The 22,002-nt window shown below is 38.4% G+C and overlaps 1 protein-coding gene across 5 annotated transcripts in view; it reads right to left on the reverse strand.

Annotated features, from left to right (window-relative positions):
• LOC146406133 (uncharacterized) overlaps positions 1-22,002 on the reverse strand; it is a 196,805-nt gene that overhangs the window by 33,103 nt on the left and 141,700 nt on the right. The window contains exon 1 of one of the 5 annotated variants that reach the window (XM_084961327.1): positions 3,679-3,801. The exons of the other annotated variants lie outside the window; for them this stretch is intronic. The gene's annotated coding sequence lies outside the window, so the exon portion shown is untranslated. Of the gene's footprint in view, positions 1-3,678; positions 3,802-22,002 lie in introns of those variants that run through there. 5 annotated transcript variants of the gene reach the window in all.

Consider the following 22,002-nt stretch of genomic DNA (forward strand, 5'->3'; position numbering starts at 1 on the left):
TTCTGTTTAAGTACTATTTCTTTTCAACTGAAGAAGACACAAATAAATGGAAAGATATTGCACATTCATGGTTTGGAAGAATTAATAATGTTAAAATTACTACCTAAAGCAATCAATGCCTATCAAAATTCCAATGGCATTTTTTACAGAAATAGAATAAACAATTCTAAAATTTGTATGAAACCACAAAAGATGCTCAATAGCCAAAGCAATCTTGAGAAAAGACAGAGCTGGAGCCATCATTCTTCCTGATCTACAGGAAGAATATATAGCTACAGTCATCAGAACAGTACAGTACTGGCATAAAAACAGAAACATAGTTCAATGGAATAGAATAGAGAGTCCAGAATTAAACCCTGCACAAACATGGTCAACTAATTTAGGACAGAGGAGGCAAGAATATACCTTGGAAAAGGAAAGTCTTCAGTAAGTGGTATTAGGAAAACTGAACACCATGCAAAGAATAAAACTGGGCCATATATCTTACACCACATATAAAAATTAAGTCAAGATTAAAGACTTGAATGTAAAGCCAGAAACTACTAAACCCCTAGAAAAAAATATACTAATATGCTCCCTGACATTGGTCTTAGCAATGTTGTTTTGGACTCCAACTCCAAAAACAATGGCAACAAAAGCAAAAATAAAGAAACGGGGCTGCATCAGAATAAAACACTTCTTCACAGCAAAGGAGACTATCAACAAAATAAAAAGACAACATACTAAATGGAAGCAGATATTTGTCAATCATATATATGAAAGGGATTATACAAAGAACTCATACACTCAATAACCAAACAATCTGACTAAAAAATAGGCAGGGGATCTGAATTGACATGTTTTTCCAAAGAAGACATACAGATGGCCAACAAGCACATGAAAAGATGCTCAACATCACTAATCATCAGGGAAATGAAAATCAAAACCACAATGAAATATTACCCCACACCTGTTAAATTGTCTATTATCAAAAAGACAAGAAATAACAAGTTTTGCTAAGGATGTGGAGAAAGGGAACCTTATGCTCTGTTGGTGGGAATGTGACTTGGTGCAGCCACTATTGAAAACAGTATGGAGGTCCATCAAAAAACTAAAAATAGAACTACTTACAATCTTTTCCAGAAATCCCACTTCGGGGTATTTTTCCAAAGAGGACAAGAACACTAATTTGAAAAGATACATGCACCACTATGTTCACCCCCGCTATTCATTTATGATTAACTTTATTATTCCCAAATAGAAAGACTTGAGTCATATCATCCAAATACATTTAATCCTCCAATTAGACATTAGTAGGGACAAAAGAAAACTCTGTCATTTATAGACTTTGAAAATCTTCTAATTATAAGTTCAAAGAAAATTTTTGTAAAAATGAGAAGCATACACAATATTATTTTTACTGTCTAGCTGTAATTCTTTTAGGGACACAAAAGGGGGAGCAGTCACACCCGTAAAAACAGCCGATTTATTTTTGAAATGTTTTCAAATGATGAGAGAATGGAAAATATATAATTTTTAAATGGAGTATTAAATTTACAAAAAGCAGAACGAGCTGTGGCAACTGAAGGGTAGTTTATACTCAGAAGCAGGTGGCGGGGGGAAGTTTCTTCTGAAAATACACAATGGAGTTTGCCAGAATATGCCAACCTGGAGGTTAAAATTAAGAGGTGGCATAACAATAGTAATAATTTGTGAAACTTGGAATATTTTCTAAGCTTGCCAGTACCACAGAAACAATGCTCAACAATCACTAATCATCAGGGAAATGAAAATCAAAACCACAATGAAATATTACCCATACCTGTTAAAGTGGCTATTACCAAAAAGCCCAGGTGAAATCATAATTGTAAAGAGTAAACAAAAGTTAAACACACATCTACTTTAACACAAAAACAAAACACAGATCTACTTTAACACAAAACAAAAAACAAAGCAACAAAGGCAAAAGCCATTCAATAACGTGTTGAACACGTTTGTTTCACTACTGAACTCTCAAATCGTGCACAGCACTCCAAAGGAGAGAGTATACCTTGTCAAGGACTGAGCACAGACCTAGGTATGGCTTACTGGCCTGCTACATATCATCCATTCATTTATAATTTGATGGGTGGGATGTGGAACAGGAACTTAACAGCTAAATGCAGACAGTTGGTATGACTGACCCACAACCCTAAAAAAACTCAGAACTACACTCACACCTTGCTGTAGTCTTGGACCATAGCAATAAGACTTTCTTAAAACAGATATATAGTAAAAAAAAAAATAGAGTTCATCTTTCCTTTAAACTACATGAAACAAAGTAGGAAATATTAACCACTAAGTATGGGACATCATGGTAAATTGGTAAATTGGCATCATGGTAAATTGGCATAACCAACCCCCAAACGTAATCACCCTCTGACAGGTTTACAAATGGGAAGGACATCTTATAGTTGGGCCCGTAAGTGATCCTGGACAAAGAAACAAATACAGGGTATCAAATGCACAAGCCAATTGAGTCTTTCCAAGACAAAGAATATGGCTGTTAAGTGTTTTGTGACTCACCACTTAGAATCTAATAATTGTATATGTTTTTGGTAAAGAATGAATGTGAAACTTGACATATATATATATATATATATATATATATATATATGCATGCCACACTCATGGCATATGGAAGTTCCTGTGCCAAGGATCAAATCCAAGAATCCAAGCCACCTCAGAGGTTGGAAATTGCCTTACTACTGCTGATGTGTAAAAAAATGAGCTTTCTTATCTCTTACTCCTTATAAGTTTTCTTATTCTTACTTAACCTAGAATTGCTATGATCTTGCTGAGTAATCTGTATTCCCACTCAATAGTTGAAAAACCTTAACTTAGCTAATTGAAAATAATAACCTAGTCACTAGTTTGACTCAATCCTTTTAAGCATAAACATACGCAATTTAAAATTGAAGCCTGGAGTTCCCGTCGTGGCTCAGTGGTTAACGAATCCGACTAGGAACCATGGGGTTGAGGGTTCCATCCTTGGCCTTGCTCAGTGGGTTAATGATCTAGCGTTGCCAGGGGAGCTGTGGTGTAGGTCACAGAAGCGGCTTGGATCCGGTGTTGCTCTTGCTGTGGCTGCGGCTGCGGCTGCGGCTGTGGCTGTGGCTGTGGTGTAGGCTGGCGGCTACAGCTCTGATGAGACCCCTGGCCTGGGAACCCCTATATGGCGTGGGTGCGGCCCTAGGAAAGACAAACAAACAAACAAACAAACAAACAAAAAAACCTAAAAAACAAAACAACAAAACAAAACAAAATTGAAGCAGCCTATCTAGGCAACACAGTCTGCCCTTGGTATCCCTATTTCCAGTCATGGATGTGGAGGACTGACTGCCCTCATTGAATTATGCCATTTTGTATAAGGGACTTGAGCATCTGAGGATTTTGGCATCCATGGGGTTCTGGAACCAAAACACCATGGATACTGAGGGACAACTCTAGCTCTTCTCTTGAACATTTTAGACTTCCTCTCCCCCTCCCCAAGAGGCCGCCTGGGTGCAAGGGTAGCTTGTGACTAGGAATAGCCACATGCATGGAGACTGCAGCTGATACAACCCTTCCTCTGTTCTCTGGTCATTCCCAGCGACAGTTCTGCCCAGCGACAGGTCTGGGGGCTTGTCCACGGCCCACCCTCAGCACGCAGGTGCCCACCTTCTGCATCCACCTTCGGGTCGCCCCTTTGCCCACCACCACCGTGGCTCCTTGGAAGATGCACCACTTTAATTCTCTGTTGTGCACAGGAGTCTTCCCTTAGCCTGTGACGACCTCTGGCTCATTGCCAGCTATGTATGGCCCACGGAGGCCCAACCCCTCTCTATTTTAAGCTAGTCCTGTTGCCATTTCTATTCTTCCACTGGCACAGGGCACTCTGCAAGTCTTCTGAAAGGGAGGCAAATGAAAAACAGAGCACAGGCTTTGGCTTCCCATTCAAACCCTCCCTTTCTGTGATGTTCAAACGAGGAGGATGGAGACACTGAACATTTGCCTTTGACTCCCTGCCTTGTTGCCCTTCCTCTCTGGCTTCTCCTCTGTAGCCCCAGGAAAGGCTTACATAATATTCTAGATTTTTCCTTGCTTTATCATCCATTCTGTGGTCAGTCCTTTAAGTTCTGACTCATTGAAATGTACAAACTTTCCCCGTTTCTCATTAAAGTCTGGCTTTTGAAAAATCAAAAGTACTTGCTTTTAGGCTATTAATTCACTGTGGATTCAATAATCTCTGTTTTGAAATTTAAAGTCAAGCAATGATTTCCTTGTTTTTGGCAGCCCCCTACCCCACTTCCACATGGCAGTGAATTCCACTGATCAATGGGTGGGGCAGCTGCTGAACAGCTCTAAAAAGTGGATTGCTGCATAACACACTGGTTTAAGGTCTCAAAACTGCATCTCTGACATTACTAGAAGTAGAATTTTTGAGTCTAAGGAAATCTATGTTTTATCTATGCCTTATAAACTTGGTGGTGGATTTTAGCTCTAATCATTTTCATCTTAGCCATTATTTCTTAAGGACTTTTAATACACATTAGTAAATTATCCTCCAGTAGCATATGAGGAATGTCCTTTTAAAATCCCAAAATGCATTCATATAAAAAATGAGTTTTAACATGTTTCACTATTTGTCAAATTGAGAAATAATAAATAGTATCTCATTGCTTTAATTGCTAAAGACTGTGAACCAATCTGATAGATTATTTGGTGGTTATAGTCATTCATTCAGTTGATAAAAATGTATAGGGTTCCCTATGTGTGTTAGGCAATGGAAAATATCCACAAGGCATGACTCTATGACTCATATTTTAAAGGCTTACGGTCTAATGGAGACAGTTTGGAAATAAACAGTTACATCTGAGCATCAAAATGAAGAATGACAGAAATAGGGAATAACACATCAAATGTTTTTTAAAAGTCTGTGAGTCCAAATGATACTTTAAACCTTTTTTTAAAGAGAGGGATGGAGAAAAGGAAAAGCTTTATAAAAAAAATTTTTTAAGCCAACTAATAAACGTAGAAGGAATGATAGTCATCATTTTACTAGCACTACAAAAAAAACTTGTTGAGTTAGGATCATCCTTGGGTGCTAGAATTATTGGATGAAAGCTTGTTGGGAGCAGTGTAGAGAAACTGAGCTGAGAGACACTAACTTACTAGATTACCAAGTGTAGCAGCACTATCAGCAAAAACTGGCACCATGTACTATCACTGTGATTCAATAAGGAATATACAACATCATCTATGTGATATTCTTGCCAAGCATATTTAACCTAAATTAATCCCAAAGAAACATTCAAGCTGGACAAATGGAGGGACATTTTGGAAAAAAAAAAAACTGTCCAGATTCTAAAAAAAAATGTCCACAACAGAAAAACTCCCTCTACCTCTATCCTCCCCCAAAGACTAGGAAACTGTTCTAGATTGAAGAAGAAAAAGAGATATAATGACTAAAGGAACAAGTGACTATTGATTGGATCCTGAATCCAACCTCCCCCCAAAAAAAGCTATTTAAGAAATAATTGGTAGAAAAAGAAATTCAACAGACACACACACACACACGCGAGATAGTTTCCCTTTAAAACTGAACACAGTGCATTTTTAGCTTTCCAGAGCCCTTTGTACTGACTGAACCAAGGGACATAGTGAAGCCTGGCAGAGGGGACATTGGTGGTGGAGACTGGATGGTGGGGTCTATTCCAGTGGAGCTTCAGGGACTGAAGGTGGATTACCGAGTTGGGAACATGCTGCCAGGATGGGGAGCTCTAGGACCTATGACCCAGGCCCTCACCTACTAAGGCAGGACCTCTCAGAACAACCCAGGGTGTGTCAACAGGACATTTTTGCTCCAGTTCCACTTGGCTGCTGTGACTCAGGGTGGGTGTGCTCCTCTTCACTACCTGCCCCATTCTTTATGACTCACAAGAGGTAATTTTAGTCCGGGTCTTCCAAAGGGATTATTTGTCATGTCCCCTCCTCCCCTAATAACAAGACTGGTTTTTTTTTTTGGGGGGGGGGAGTGCCCTGCACCTGTGGCATATGGAAGTTTCCAGGCTATGAGTCAAATCAGAGTTGCAGCTGATGGCCTACACCACAGCCACAGCAACACCAGATCCTTAACCCACTGAGAAGGGCCAGGAATGGAACCTACATTCTCATGGATACTAGTCAGATTTGTTACCACTGAGCCACGATGGAAACTCCAATGAGATGTTTTTTCTCACTACATATGAGTTGATTATACAGTTGCTAATAACATATTTCAAAATATAATTATGTTCTGGGTTCCCATCGTGGACAGCAGAAACAAATCTGACTAGGAACCATGAGTTTGCAGGTTCGATCCCTGGCCTCGCTCAGTGGGCTAAGGATCCGGCATTGCTGTGAGCTGTGGTGTAGGTAGCAGACGTGGCTTACATCTGGCATTGCTGTGGCTGTGGCATAGGCTGGCAGCTGTAGCTCCAATTAGACCCCTAGCCTGGGAACCTCCACATGCCATGGATGCCACTCCAAGAAGACAAATGTGTGTGTGTGTGTGTGTGTGTGTGTGTGTGTGTGTGTATTTAATTATGTTCTTAATTTTTCACAGCTGAAATATTCAAATCCCTTCTCTAGAAATGAGGAAATAAGAGCATCCAGCTTTAAATCAGCATCTATTGCCAAAATGCACTATTTTCTACCCTATGCCTCATTTGGATGATTATTATCTGATTAAAACTGTTACAGATGAAGACTTGTCACTTTCGCTGACATCATTTCTTTTAATCCTTACAAAAGCAATGTGGGATAGATGTTGTTTATGCCAAAAACTAAGATCCAGAGAGGTTAAAAAACTAGCTCCAGATCACACTACTAGTATTATTTGACCTTAAAGCTCATCTCACCATTAAACACTGAAAGGCTTAACCTAAAATAAGAAGTTACACTTTCCCATTACATTTGTCATTCTTCTCTCATGTTCCCTCTCTTACTGTATCAGTTTTATTACTTTTAGGCCCTATAATCTTATGCTTCGAAGCTGTCAAAATTCCTAATGGACCTCCATGATTTTAGACTCCCTTTCTCTTTTCCAATACACAGACTGTTGCTAAAATATTGCTTTCATCCTATCACCCTCTTCAACAAGATTCAATCTAAAAATCTGAACCCACTTTTACACTGTCCACTATTTGGGAAGACCATTCCTCCACTACCAAACCATTTTTCATGTACAGCTCTAATCCTATGTCTTCCATGAAGTTTTATCCCTATTCACTATCAAGAGCTGAAAAATCCCTGAGATGTCACGCTGCCTGCATGCTTACAAGTTAGCCTGCTAAAATTTCATAGATGGTGACAGAATACACAAGCCTCTGGTATCAGAGATAAAGGACCAATTGCTCATGACAGAAAGCAATGTGAGCATCTTTACACTTGCATTCAGGCTCCTTGTCCCCAAGTCCCATGGGGCAAAGGACATGGATGCCTCCACATGCAGTGGATTGTGTTACATGGCAGAAATCCTGAGTTTAGGGAGCCCAACTCTTTTATAACCAGTGCAAGCATGGGCTCCCTAAACTCAGGATTTCTCTCATGTAACACAAATCTTGTGCATTGTTTTCCAAATCATTTCCTATGTGGACCTCATCTTCCCTGAAAGATTATTAGCCTGTGGGAAATATGTTGTATTATTTCTATGTTTCCTAGCAGGAACTAAATGTTGTGTCCATATTGATTTTTTGCAGGAAATTGTTCAGATGATGATAATCACTCAAGTATATTATGAAGAAATATCAGGGTGGCATTTTGTCCTAAAATGTTTTACCAGAGAAATCCGAAGGCTTTGCCCATGAAGTAAGCAAGCCTGTCAACAAAGAATACAGGCATACTTTGGAAATATTGCAGATTCAATTCCAGACCACTGCAATCAAGCAAATATTGTAATAAATTGAGTCACACAATTTTTTTTGGTTTCCCTGTGCGTACAGAAGTTATGTTTATACAATACGGTAGCCTATTAAGTGTGCAATAGTGTTACATCTAAAAAATAACGTACATACCTAAACCAAAAAATAGCGCTGTTGTAAAAATGACACTGATGGACTTGCTAGACACAGGGTTGCCATTAACCTTCAGTTTGAAAAACTGCAGTATCTGTGAATTGCAATAAAATGAAGTCTTTCTGTATTCCTTTTTAAAAGTATGATCTGTGCATTCAATTACATTATGCCTTAAATACTTATAAGAAAACACGTCTTAGTCAAATCAGGTAACAATATATGTCTTTGCGTTCTGGTTCCATTGCCTCTTTCTGATTCTTATTTGAGCCATTAGTTAAGATGATATAGTTTCAAAAGTGTGAAATGGCTTGGACCATGTTGGGTGCTGTACTCAACCCCAGAAAGCCAAGGCCTGATTGACAGGGACTTGACAATTCTAACCCCAGTGCAGGTAAAAGCGGAGAATATTAACTTGAAAATATGAAAATTATTACCTGGGACTCTAACAAGAATAATTACATATAAGTGAACCATATGTAATTCAAGATATAACTTTTTTGAGAAAACAGTGGGACTATATCTACAGCACAAGAAGATTGCAGTGAGTTAGACAAAACCAGTTTAAATCTTCATCCATTTATTCATTATTTTCACAATTATGTATTCATCACTTTACTTATGTCTCAAGCTGTATGAAATGTTGGAAAGAGAAAAAAATGTTCACTCTTCTAGATGTTCACATTCTACAGGAAAAATCAAAATTTATATATTATAAATAATTAGGACATTTATGATAAGACTTACAATAGAGGTGTGAGAACGAAGGGTCTGGGGTCTCAGAGAAAGAAGGAGTTAATTCTACTTAGGGTAATGGGAAGGCATCTCTGAAAAAGAGAGTGAGAAATTTGGATTTATTTGATGACGTGCTAAGAAGTTAACATAACTTAAAAATGTAGAATGCTTTAATTGGACAGAATAAAAGAAAGCATGTTAGGAAGAGTTGCAAAAATTGAAAACTGAAGGGGGTGGTCCTGTGAAGAAGTTTTATGAAGTGAGAAAGATCTGTGCTGTACCAGGAAGGAAACAAAGTTTTGATTGTGAAAACTGTATGTAAAGGGGGTATCTAGCTTTATATTTAATCCCCTGTGAAGTTTATGGGAGCAGAAAAAAAAGAAGTGGAGATATTGAAACAAATTACACACTAATTTGAGAAATAATGTGCACAGCAGTGTATTAAAATCCCTATAATCTTTTCTCAGATTGGGCCAAAAACCTTCAGAATCTTTCACATTTAGTAAGAGAGTGCTAAGAGAAAACTGCCCTGTAATGACAGCAAACCTGAATAGATATTTGTCCAAAGAAGTTATACAGATGGCCAACAGGCACATAAAAAGATGCTCAACATCACCAATCATCAGAGTAATGCGAAGCAAAATTACAAGAGATACTGCCCCACACCTGTCAGAATGGCTATCATCAAAAAGTCTATAAATAACAGAAGTTCCCCCTTGTGGCTCAGCAGTAATGAACCATCCATGAGTATTCAATCCCTGGCCTGGCTCAGGGGGTTAAGGATCTGGTGTTGCTGTGAGCTGTGGTGTAGGTGCAGACACGGCTTGGATCTGGCATTGCTGTAGCTGTGGTATAGGCCAGCAGCTGTAGCTCTGATTCGACCCCTGGCCTGGTAACTTCCATATGCCATGGGTGTGGCCCTAAAATGACACACATACAAAAAAAAAAAAAAGCCCCCCAAAAGCTTACAAATAACAAATGTTGGCAAGGATGTGGAGAAAAGCGAAAACCTGTGCATTGTCAGTGGGAATGCAAATTGGTGTGGCCACTATGGAAAACAGTACGGAGGTTTCTCAAAAAACTAAATACAGAACTACTGTATGATCCAGCAATTCCACTTCTAAGTATGTATTCAAAGAAAATAAAAACAGGATAGCAACGAAGTATCGGCATTCTTATACTCACGGCAGCATTATTCACAATAGCCAAGATATGAAAGCAACCTAGGTGTCCACAAATGGACACATGGATAAAGAAGCTGTGAGATATATACAGAGTATGTATATAATATGTATATTCATGTATGTTTGAATATCATTCAGCCATGAGAAAGGAGATTCTATCCTTCGCAACTACATGAATGAAACTCGAAGGTGTTATGCTAAGTATAACATGCCAGACAGAGAATGACAAATATTGCATGGTATGTATCACTTATATACGAAATTAAAAAAAAAAATCAGCCTCATGAAAACAAAGAATAGAAAAGTAGTTGCCAGAGGCTGGGGGTTGGTGGGAACAGGGAGAGGGTGATAAAAGGGTACAAACTTCCAGCTCTAAAGTGAATCGGGTCTGAGGATCTAATGTAAAACATGGCAACTATAGTTGACAATACTGTATAATATCACTGAGATTTGCTAAGAGAGTAGAACTTATGTGTTCTCACCAAAATAAATTAATTAATTAAATAAATACTTGAAGGGATGGATGTGTGAATTAATATGAGGGATGCTGCACATCATTTCAAAATATGTAGGTGTATCAAATCACCAAGATGTAGACTTTAAATGTCTTACAGTTTTATTTGGCAATTATACCTCAATAAAGCTGGAAAAAAAAAGAACCACTAGTAAATTGCTGATGCAACTTCCCTTCTCTGAATGTAAATGTTCTCAGATAATGTCTTGGTTTCCCAGAACTTATAGACCTAGAAGTGAGATGATTTGGTGAGTTCATAAGACTAAACAGAGTTTTAGCAGAAATTGAGTATTAAAGTTTTACAAAACACCTGAAACTCCCTTTGTAAAATTCTCACATGTGGACATTCCATAAATAAAAGATGTTAAGGATACTCCCTTGAATAGCTCAAGTTATTATGATAATATAACTCAAGTTATATTTCATACTGGTTTTAGGTACTTTTTTTTTTTTTTGGTCTTTTTGCTATTTCTTGGGCCGCTCCCGTGGCATATGGAGGTTCCCAGGCTAGGGGTCGAATCGGAGCTGTAGCCACCCGCCTACGCCAGAGACACAGCAACGTGGGATCCAAGCCGCGTCTGCAACCTACACCACAGCTCACAGCAACGCCGGATCGTTAACCCACTGAGCAAGGGCAGGGACCGAACCCGCAACCTCATGGTTCCTAGTCGGATTCGTTAACCACTGCGCCATGATGGGAACTCCATGATTTTAGGTACTTTTTAATCACAGAAGGGATTTCAGAAATTTTTTGCATCACTGAGAATGCTTGAGTAAATCACTCATGTGAATTAACATGTCACAGCAAAGAATCAGACTCCTGATATGACAGATTGAAGGGATAAGGAGGAGGAGAGGGGAGAAAATCCTAGGTTCCCAGGCTTTTTTCAGCCTTAGTAGAAGTAAAATAGAAAGAAATCTAGAAAGTTCTGTATGCTACACTTCTTTGGGACTTAATACTCTCTGGAGATGTACCTGTGTTATCTATGTCTAGTTACTCTGAACAGCCATTGAGGACTATTAGTCAATTTAAAACTCATTTGAATTTATAAAGTTCTCAAGATGTACATTCAAAATTCACCTTTCCAATGGAGAGAAAAAAACAAGACTAAGTAGCAATTGTCTATGGCACCATTTAAGGAATATTTTATCATTGGTTACAGTCAGCCTTGATTTGAACCTTTTTTTTTTTTTTGGCCTTGATTTGAATCTTAATTTTTCAGTAGACCCTATGATGTAGGTGCCAATATTCTACTTGAGGAAATAGAGTTAAATATTGGCAAGCAAGCTACTTTGATTTTTCTGATCACCACAACTTCTAGACCATACCTGATGCAAGACTCCTGTATGTGGCTGCTCCCACCACTAATGACAGTAACATATGCCACAACTTTAGTTTTTAAAGTATTTATGCAAATAATCTCTCCAGCCTCAATCCTCCAAAATAGAACTGGAGGTGATATATAAAATGGTCAAATCTGGAGATATACGTATTTAACACTCATACTGCCACTTCTATTTCCACACCAAGGGCAGACATTACTAATCAATCCTTTTCACTAAGCATGGATAACCCCTCAGAGTCTACCTCAGTTTTCAGTCGATGAGTAGGCAGCCACTCCCAATCTGTCACGTAGGCATTATGAGAAGTATAGTTGCTATTAGTGATGTAGCACGACCTACCCTTTTACAGATAAAGAAGTGCTCACAAGGGGATTGCACAGCAAACTCTCAGCAGAGTTGGGACAACAGTATGTGTCACCTCCCCATTCTCAGCCCAGTGGTCTTTCTACAGCCTCGTATCGTTTGCCAGAATATGCTACCCACCCAAGTGACTAATCAGATTCTAGCATCAAAATTAAAAAGCTCACATTGACTTTTAAATGTCATTATTCAGAAAGCTATTCTCACAAAGAGACTTTGGTCCAATATATTTACTACCTCATCTGGCCACCATTCTTCACACAGCGAGTATAATCCGTCAGCCCTGGGGGGCAGATGATGATTTCTGCAGTTGCTGAAATACATGCATTTATAAAGACTGCTAGCATGTTCACATCCTACAAAAACGCATACAATCAATCTCAAAACATCACCAGCCCTTCAACTAGAAGGATTCAAGCTACATGTGAGGGGTAGCTGATCAAAGTCAGCTAAGACTAATAAACATGAAAAAGAAGAGCCGAAGAGAGAGACAGATGCTGATGAGTACTCCTTATCACTGAAGACAACTTATAATTCTAACCATTCGGCTCAAAAACAGACAACGGACTGATTGCTATTGTTTTACTGATTAACTATTCTCTCTGCTTTTTCCCCAAAGGCACCCTGGCAAACTTTGCTTAGTAAATATTGACACCTGTAAACCAAGCTGGCTAATGCTGTTGGCTCTCCAGCTATCTTCCCATCTGTTGCCTGAGAATTTTAAGCAACGTATTTTGGGACTCTTGCTCTCTTTCCATTGTAAACTGTAAAAAATGCTACCCAGAAGCTAATCCGAAAGCCACATGGTCCTAGTGAGGCCTGTGGTAAGTAAAGGGAAATGTAGTCTAATATGTAAAATGCCTAGCCCACTGGCCTCCTCGGCCACCCCGTCTTTAGTGAACAGCATGCCGGGGTAATCTGCTTAGTTACCAAGTGGGGCTTTTTTCCCTCTTCCCCATGAAATCACCCAGACCACGATCAAAGCCCAAACACACTCTCTGCCAGCTCTATTGTTCCCCAGAGTGGGATTAATGACTAATTATGTCAGGTCACTCATCCAGATGGCCTCTCAGATGTTCCTTTGTCATTGCCTGACCTTCCATATGCCCCTTTGACCTTGAGGTTTATTTCCATGGAAACATGAAGCCTCAGTTTCCTTGCTGAGATTGCCAAGAATTGGCCAAATGGAGGGGTATGGGATAATCTACCCACACTTTGTATTCTGCTTCCATCTCATGCCTTGTTAAATCCAATGAATAGATAAAAAATGCTATCTGGTCCCAGCTGAGTGATGACCATGGTCATGATTCTATGTTACATGCTATGTTTTTTAAATTAGCAGACAGCTTTGTACATGGAAACGTGCATTCAATTTGAAGAACATCAATCGCCATAATGTGATCTTTTTATCTCATTAATGTTAAGCAAGGGTAATAGAATGGAATTACAAAATATCACTGTGAAAGGAATACAATTCAGAGAATTATAGATATCCCCCATTAAAGCCCTAGAGATGTTTGGATAAGTCAACTTGTTCAGTTTCATAAATTAAAGATTCTTTACTTACTACCTTTTCTGGGGTTTAAATTCTAGCCTCGGATGTTGATCTTAATCGGGAGAAAGATTTTAAAGTGGTTAGTGAAATGGAGAAATTTCCTCAATACTACCAAATAAGTAAATAAAAATAGGAGACTGACTCCTGAACTCAATTATATAAAAAAAGGTTGAATACGTATTTGCGTGGAGTAAAATGTATTTCCCTTTGCAGTTTAAAGAAAACTAAAGAATAATTCAAATGTCTAAAAAGTGGAGGCTAATTCACCTCTACCGAGTTCATCCAAGAATGAAATGTCTCTCTGCTCTGTGCGTGGATTCATACCAACACAGAGCCCTCGCGGGGTAGGCAAACAGAGCAGGAAATATTCACAGGTGCCCAGGTTTTCCTGGCAGGGTGGCAGTTGGTTAAGCTCCCCTCACCAACAGTCAGGAAGCTACAGATTCCAGCTAAGAGTTATCAGTTTACTTAAGAAAATTAGAAAGCGAGGTGAAAGAAAGGATTTTGTTCCTTGTATTGTTCTTAATGGGCCGTTTTGCCTTCTGAATCCAGAAAGGAAGACATGGGTCAAAAGGAAGACCTCCCCCTGGTTAATGGCAGCCAATCCCCTCCAGCCCCTCTTCCAGGGCTCTAAGGCCCTTTGGAAAGAGCTACGGTGCTTATCCCCCAGTATCTCCAGTCCTCCCAGTGACCAGCACAGTGCCTAACATGATCCAGGTTTCCAAACCCTTGTTGAATGAATGAACATCAGTGCCAGGATATGTGTACCAGAAAGTTCTACTTTTCTTTTCTTTCGTTTTCTTCCAATAATACAGTCAAGAAGAGTTTATTTAAAACAACTTTCTATGTATGCAAATTCATACAAAGAACACAAGTTAAATAAACAGAGAAATCCCTTTTTTTTTTTTCACTGAAAGACAATTGCATTTAAAGGACCACACAGTAGATTTCCACAAAGTGTAAAAAGACAGCATGTTCCTAATTATTTGAGAATGTGGCCAGAGAACTCCTGCCGTGTTTCAGTGTTCTAGGCTTTTGTAATGCTCCATTCCACATGGGATACTCACTGCATCTTCTGGGTTTTCCAGAACCACCCACAGATGAGTATTGTTTCCCTTCTCAAAGTGGCATTGCTCGGTGACATGAGGAACTGATAGCCCCCCAAGGTGGAAAGGAGAGTGGCAGGTGACCAGGCGACAGTGGTCTATAAATCTGCTACCTTCCAGATGATGCATTTGTGTAATTTAGTGGCTTTTATTATTTCGATTTGTAGAAGACAGACGTTTTCCTAAAAATATATCTACATAAACACTTTTTAAAAAAAATTCTCAGAAACACTTTGTCATTCATAAGATTTATAGACAAAGAATCAGCTTAATTAGCAACATATCCCAAACCCTGACATTCTATCTCAGTAGAAATATGAATCGAACATAATTCAAATCTTCCATTAACTGAGGCTCATCATAATAGCACCTGACACTTGTCTAGGCCCCTGTTTCCTTGTCTGCGAATCACAGTAATCTGCCCTGTTAAGTCCTTGCAATAACAATGACTTGAAGTAATTCTCCCAGTGGGGGACTTAGGATTCTCATAGGCTGGAGCTCAAATTTTTCTGCTTGCCTACAAGATTCACAAGAGTCAGCTAGTATATTAGAATATTGCTTCAAGGGGGAAATTACTGTATCAAGGAACTAGATATCAGTGTCATCCAAATACTGCTTGTTTGATTTTTACAGTCCTTGTAAATTGCCTTGTAAGTAATTGTAAGTAATATCAAGGAAAAAAAATATTTGTTGAGTGCCTACAATGTGCTAGGTCCTGGCTTAGTTTCTGGAGATACACAAATGATGTCCTCAAATTGCTTTTAGCTCAGTAAGTGAACTAAGGCCTTAGCCCAGAGTGACTCAGGAGGGTAGAGGACAGCTTCCTGGAGGAGATGATGGCTAAATAAGGGTAGACCCAGAAAATAGAAGAGTGAGGAGAAGCATCCAGGCAGAGGGAACAATTTATGCCAAGTATCTATGGGGGGAAATGGACGTGTCAAACTCAGAGCTCTACAACTAGTTAGGTAGGACTGGGGTTTTGGGGTATGAGCATGAGGCTGAAGAAGTGAGCTCTAGGCCTCATCATCAAAGGCCTTGTGTGCCATGTCAGGAAACCAGCAGCACAGCGGCATCCAAGCAGGCAATGCTGGGAGATCCACTGTGAACTCTGGCTTTGGGTGGCTATGCCTTGGACTTCTGGCTGGCGTTCAAGGGAAGGATTCCAGTCCAGAGAAAGGGATGACCAGCACAAGCCAGGGACACCATCCTAGAAGGACCAGATTACTAAACAACTCAGACAGAACTTGGGAGACAGGGAACAAGAGCATGAAGGTTATCACAGGGGGACTGGTTTTAGGGACAAGAAAGAAACCCAGAACTTTCCTGTCTCTCCCAGACAGTCATTGGAAGTCACTTGGAGCTGAATTTCAGAATGTTGCACAAGAGTATCTTAAATATCCTCTTTCTAGAAAAAGGGGTTGGGTGGGGTCAGAGGGGCCAGGCTGAGCCTTTAAGAAGGAAGAGGCCCTGGCTGTGCAAAGAGGAGAGAGACAGAGGCAGAGGAAAGGATTTGGTAGGTCTTTCTTTTGCAGCAATGGGAAGCCATGGGTCTGGAGCTGATTAGCTATGTGACTTTGAAAAAATTTCCTTCTTAACCTTTCTGAACCTTCATTTCCACAACAATAAAATGGGAGCAATGATGTTAACAATCCTTGCTGGATTGTTGACTAAATTAGAAATAACAGGAGCAAAGTACTTGGCATCTAGCAGGCACTTCGTGGCGGTGGTAAATAAGTAGTAGCTTTTATTAAGAGGGTGTATAGACAGTTACTCTGTGGGAGACATGCATTAGCCACAACAGGGAATAACTAACAATTATCTTTAAACTTACTTTATCTGGATCTCTTTCATAGTGTTTCCATTTCGCTTAACATTAGTAATTACACAACTATGATAATTCAGTTATCAGTAATGGTTTATATTATGATTTATCCACTTTAGTATCCCCTAGAGTGGCTATAACAGCTCTACATGGGATGGGTGCCTTGTAAATGATTATTGAATGACTAAATGGCTCCTTTGGGGCTAAAATATGAATCACAGGCCCATTCCTAAATGTTGTGTTAAGTTATTAGTAGTTAAGTATTTATCTCTCCACCTAATTCAATACATATTTGAGTATAAATTTTGTACCAGGCATCGTTCCAAGTCATCCCATCCATCACCAGTCCCTAATTCTTTTAGCAAAGCATTAAAGATTTGTTTTTATTTTCTTTTGCTTTTCATTAAGGCTATGGTTCCAAGGAAAGATTATTTTTTGGATTGTGTCAGCGTGGATTTGTTAGAAACAGCCACAAATGCATCCCTAATCTTGGCTGTTCAGAAGGAAAGAGATAAAGAATGAAAGTGTCTCCCCAGGGTGCTGTCATATGAACTCCGATGGCATGAGAAGCAGGGAATGGAGATCAGCCATGACAACTCCTAGCCAATGAACCCTCCCGGTGCACCGTCGTTGACTCTGTGTCAGGGTATTGTCTTTGCTTTAGATTCTCTAAATTTGCTCTATTAGAAGCTCAGAACACAGCCCAGAATAATTGTTTAATGAACTGACTCTCCAAAGGGTCAGTACAAGAGCAGCCAAGCCCTGTAAGACATATTAAGAGACATACATTTCATTCTGCTTTAAGATGGAGATATCTTTCTTAAGTGAGGTAAAGAAATCTTAAAAAAAATATTTCTTTTAGGTTTGATAAAATTTTATAGTATTCTCGCTAGGAAGGTAAAAATTACAGAAGTAAATACTACCTTAATAATAAATTTACTAAGTTAAAAAAAATAATATGAAGCATCCAGGATGTTTGATGCGGTAGGTAAAATACCAAAGGAAATACAATTACATCTTGCTGAGGTATCACAAGTCTATTTTCCCATCTTGGACAGCAGAGTAACTTTCAACTCTCCTCAGCTGCTCAGATTCTTATTTGATCTGCTGTCTAATCTAAATAAACAGATTAACTCAGAGAGAAGAGGAGATGGAGAAACAGCAGAGAAAACAAGTCAAAAGTAAGCTTCAAATATACAAATGGGATAGTTCCTTTATGAAAACATTTCCATTCATAGCTTTGCTAAAGCCCACGTGCAAAGATACTAAAATTCAATATGGTACGTTTCTAGCTGCTGTGTATGTAATCAACTTAGTGATGTGATAGCTGTAAACAATAGCTGCAGATACCCAGCAAAATCCACTGTAGCCTGGATTTCTGTTTAACAAAATCTGCCTTTTCGGCATAGAAGCAACTAGCAACCTAATTCTGAGTATTTCTTGACTTTTGAAGTTATATTTTTCAAGATATAAGATTTGACTAGTAAAATAGAAACACCGTGTTTTAATAAGAGTTATTTTGTGAAATATAAACATTCAACAGAAAAGAATAAATGTATGAATGAAGGGAAGTCAAAGCCTCAAGCAGAAAAGAATCTGTGCATTTAATATTCTAGACCCCAGAGACAGGTAACACGTGACTAGCATGTTTAAGATAAGCAGCCTGATAACACTCCACCACATCTAGTGCCCCGGGGAAAAAAAATTATACTGTAAAAGAAAAAGTGAAATTTCAAAGGAAAAAAATGATAAGGTGAACAAAATTATTTGGTAAATTTGTCATCACATCCTTCATTTAAATATGCAAAACTTGCATGTAGGTTTTTTTTTTCCTTTCAGGAATAAAGATATCAGACCTAATTAGCTATTGAGCACCAGGAAATTTTATGTACTTTGTATTTTATAAGACAAAAAAAATGGGTTGTCATTTAAAATGTGCTAATGGAAGCCCAGCTCTTTCCCTACCACCTCCTTGTCCCTGCTATTTAAGTCACATCTGCTTTTCCTACTAAAGAAATAAGCCTGTGGAACAGAGGAGCTTATACAGCTGAGGAGGAAAAGTGCATTCCTTTTTGTCTGGTGCATCATCAACCAACCTGTCAGCTACATTCCAAATGCAGAATCTTTATTTTGCATGATGATTCTAGGAGGCAGAAAGCACAGCTTGGCTGACTGATCCCAGGTGGAGTCTTAAGTGCTGACAGCAAGAGAACTAATGTTTAGATTTATAAACTGAGTGAAGTTGATGTGGAAATCATTGCAAATGAATAAATATAGAGCCTTGCATTATCATTTTTATCAACTCACTTTACTCACTATAACCCATTCTATGTAATTACTTTCGATGAATGTGAGTTGTACCTACAGCAGACATATGTACCTACAACTGCCACATATGTATGAAATATGTAGCCTCTTCAAGGGAAACACGCCAATTTATTCAGCATACAGATTGCAAATACAAAAGGCAAGCCAGCATCCTATGTAATAGGGAAGAAAGAGTCCGTGGCTTGTATAATTCATATCCTTAAATGAGTCAAGGAGTATTCATACCCAGGAGTGAAGATAAAATTGGTATTTTATTGATGACATTATATAAATGTTAAAATGTATATATTTTATATACTAAAAAAGGAAGATAAATAAAAGGTAAATCAAAGGAAAAAATGGATTGTGGGTACAGCACTCTATCTTTCATATTGTCTGGAGTATATAGTAAGCTGAGCTATTACAGTGAAATCATTAAAGATGAATACATTTGAGCAAAAATGTGTATTTACTAATATTAATAGGTTTTATCTATCGATGACCATGCATCTTATCTCTCATCTATATCTTTTGTTTTCGTGAGTTATATATCTTAGGCTTACAAAAGTTTCCTTGTGAATAGGTTTATATTTTTATGCCAGGACAGTGCCTGGCCAGATTTCACTAACAGCCCTTTTGGTGTGAAGCGAGCATCCAGCCTTAGAGAACAATGCCACCTGGATGCCACTGGATCTCTGCCACCACATTGTGCCCATTTTTGCTGCTCTCTCTTCATGACTGGTGGTTTTCAACGTCATGGCCAGCGTGCATAATGGCAGGTCGACCGCAATTAGGAGCGAATGCTAAATGTCCCTAACTTTTCTGGAAAAGCTACTTTTAGGTTGTTTGAAAGTACACCCAAGGGCGGATTTTGCATTATCAACACTAAATAGATACACAAATGCTTGTGTAAAAAAAAAAATCACTTCTTCTTTCTAATGCACAGAAATAGTAAACAGTAATATGAATAACAGTTTCAATATAAAATTCCATAAGTCAGCTAGGATAACATGAAGTTTTATAGATAGAATATGTACTTTCTATATGTATTAATTCTTTTTCCTGGCACATTATCAAAGATTCTTAATAATTCATGAAAGCTAGAAAAGAAATGTATAGCTCTTTCCACTTAACTCTAATTAAGTAAAACAAAATGCAAGTTGTTTCCTGAAGCATCACTTGAGCTTTTTTTAAGTTTTATTTATAGGTATTACTATTCTCTACTTTAAAGTTTCACCAAACTCTGTACTTACTAAGAAACTATAGTTAACGACAATGTGTCAGACAAATAACATTATAAATCCTTTTTTTGAAAATGACACAATAATTAATGTTCACTTTCTAGACAATGAGAATATTTTTGTAGTTTGCCTTCCCTGGTTTTCAAACTATAAAATCCTAATAGATTTCAGGCTGTTGTGTCAAAAAAAAAAATGGTGATGTCTTAAAGGTTTTTTTTTCCACTCCAAAAAAACCAAGTCAAATGTTTCCAACATTTATTTCAGAAATTCACTCTGGGGCTAGACCAAAATCTGGAAAGACTACTGAAAAAATTGATTCAGTGGGTCATCACCAGGTTCTGACTGATTCTACCAAGATAGCAACCAAGACACATTATGGATGCAGAAATGAAATGTAGTGGAAGGGAAGGAGATAGTGGGATAGACTGGGAATTTGGGGTTAGTAAATGCAAATTATAACATTTAGAATGATAAGCAATGAGGTCCTACTCTATAGCACAGGAAACTATTTCCAGTCTCTTCAGATAGACCACAATGGAAGGTAATATGGGAAAGAGAACACACACACACACACACACACACACACACACACACACACGTATTGTATGACTAGGTCACTTGGCTATAGAGCAGAAATTGGCACAGCATTGCATATCAATTACACTTTAATTTAAAAAAAAAGAAACAAGTTGCCGCGGGAGCGGCCCTAGAAAAGGAAAAAAAAAAAAAAAGAAAGAAGAATAGTGGAAAAAAAACTCTACTACTATCCTGCAAGGGAAGACATCATAAAGTTCTTTTCCAAGTTTATTTAAGAATGTGACTTTTGACAGACACCTAAATTTCAGTGTCTTTGTTAAAATGTATGAATAAGAAAAACAAATCTCAAAATGTAAGTATATAGGATAGTAAGAAAAACAGCTATATAAACTGCAGGTGCTATAGGCCTCAAAGAAATGGCATTTATCACAATCATTCAATAATATTTATATACCAATGAAATTCTTGCTCCCCTAAAAGGCCATGGCAAAAAGTTTAAATGGGATTCAAAAACATTAGATAACTCAGAACTAACTAACCAATGACATGTATTTTTTTTTAAATGGATTAGGGTAGAGTTGATTTATAATGTTGTATTATCTTCAGGTTTACAACAAAGTGAATCAGTTATACATATACCCAAGGACAAGTCTTTAAAGGACACTGATTTTGCTGGGGTTATAGCCCTAATTCCTGAGACTGACATCAACTATTATCATGGCCGTCTGTGTAGACAAGGACTGGAATAACCACGACTTCCACTGAGAATGTAGAACTTGGGTCTTGAGTAAAATGAGATCAATCATAGAGCTCAGCACATAATTACTCAGTAAATATTTACTGAATTAAAGTTTAAAAAGTGAAAATTGTAATTGCTTTTACTGTGGCCTCTCAATGTAGCAGAAAAAGTTTCTGGTAGCAGAGTCCACTTGTGTCAATTATAAACTTTACTGAGGAAAGCCAACAGAGGTCAGCATGACTAGTTCAAGTTCTTGTTTAGCATTTCCTTCAAACCTCACTCCCAAGCGGCCAAGGGAAGCATGGGAATGAAAAATAAATTCCTCCAGCCTGACCCCCAAAAGGAGGAGGAAAAAGGCAACATGCCCTTTGACAGGTGACTGCTTCCTTCCTCTGCTCAAAAACCCTGAAGGAGACTTAGGAAGGTCATAGATATCTCTGTAGGTGATTCCTTAACTAGTGTTTTTTTAATTGTAGTAAATTACGTATAGCAGAAACTGAACCATTT

This window comes from Sus scrofa, chromosome 1 (genome assembly GCF_054392235.1).
Source record: "Sus scrofa isolate SSC_HxYL_T2T_F1_AM1 chromosome 1, Sscrofa_HxYL_maternal_Yorkshire_Landrace_v2.0, whole genome shotgun sequence".
In the NCBI taxonomy this organism is placed as follows: Eukaryota; Metazoa; Chordata; class Mammalia; order Artiodactyla; family Suidae; genus Sus; species Sus scrofa.